Source organism: Acyrthosiphon pisum, chromosome A1, assembly GCF_005508785.2.
Source record: "Acyrthosiphon pisum isolate AL4f chromosome A1, pea_aphid_22Mar2018_4r6ur, whole genome shotgun sequence".
In the NCBI taxonomy this organism is placed as follows: Eukaryota; Metazoa; Arthropoda; class Insecta; order Hemiptera; family Aphididae; genus Acyrthosiphon; species Acyrthosiphon pisum.
In genome coordinates, this window is record NC_042494.1 from 149,928,521 (window position 1) to 149,929,867 (window position 1,347).

Consider the following 1,347-nt stretch of genomic DNA (forward strand, 5'->3'; position numbering starts at 1 on the left):
TACTGAAAATTCTAAATATTAATTCAAAATATATGCTGATATTTGTATTTGGATTTTATATTTGAGTAATTAAATATTGATATAACTCGTGAGATGATGAACATGCTCTAATAATATTAGTTAATTCATTTTTAGATTCTGAGCGGAGCGAAGAATGTATTGATTTTACTATGTTGTGTTTTTTTTTTATAAATGAAAATAAAATTTTATTCGTTGGGTAAAAAAGCTTCAAAATTTGATACAAGACTTCTAATATATTGTCACAATAGTAGTTAAAAAATATTAAAAATACATAGTCATAATTTTTTTTAATAAGTATTGAAAGTTCGAATTTTGACAAAATACGTAAAAATCACGAAAATTTGAAATTTATTTTGAGTTGGAAATTCATAAAAATTCTTCTTTTTAAATCTAAGGTTTGAAAATTCTATACGAAATTCTTCATGAGTTTGTCTACTTTTATCAAATAAAAAATTTCTACCGAAAAGTCAAATTAAACTTTTATGAGCATTTCAATTAAAATATTAGATATTCACTATTATTATTTTGTTGTTATATATAAACAAATAATTGTAGAAACTTGAAATTTACACCAAATATCTATTTCATCAATTCTTATACTTGATAAAATTTTCAAAATATTTCAACAATTTTTAAGTTATTTATAGACGTTTGAAATTTTCCGTTTTTTTAGTTTTTTATTCTATAAACGTCCATAAAATACATAGGCACGATTTTTTTTTATAACCATTTATAGTTTTTTGATACGATTAGTAAAAGACGAATACTAAAACCAATTCTTATACCATTGTTTTTTTTTTATATATACATACAGATGAACAAAATCGTGTACTTGATTTAAAAAGACTCGGACTTTGGGATGACATTTGTAGAGTGAGAAATGTGTTAGTATATCACATTGAAAGTTTAATGTACAATTACAATAATATATTATATAACTCTATCTTAGCTAAATTCGTGGGTGGTAAGCGAGTTAATTTTTGTCTGAAAGGTTCATATGAGTTGAGGTGTAATGCTGCGGTAACTGCATATAATTCTGGAGCAAACCGACTCTCAATATTTAATAAACACGTAACTACGAAAAGTCCTGGTCAGTTTACAAAGCGATACATAAAAAAGTATGAGATATCTAAATGTCAGAGAAGACGTCGCCGTCTTTTTAGTACGCCAACAAACCGATCGACCAAAAATACATCCGCCGGGCCAGATGAAGAATACGGAAATGTAGTGAATGACCACGACCCATTGTCAAATTTAACTGACACAGAGTACTCTTAATTAGAAACGGCATTTTTAAATAAATTAAAACTGACGGAGAATGAAATT

General features: G+C 26.1%; 1 protein-coding gene across 1 annotated transcript in view; it reads right to left on the reverse strand.

Moving 5' to 3' along the window:
• LOC100163901 overlaps nucleotides 1–1,347 on the reverse strand; it is a 46,962-nt gene that overhangs the window by 1,177 nt on the left and 44,438 nt on the right. The window lies entirely within an intron of this gene.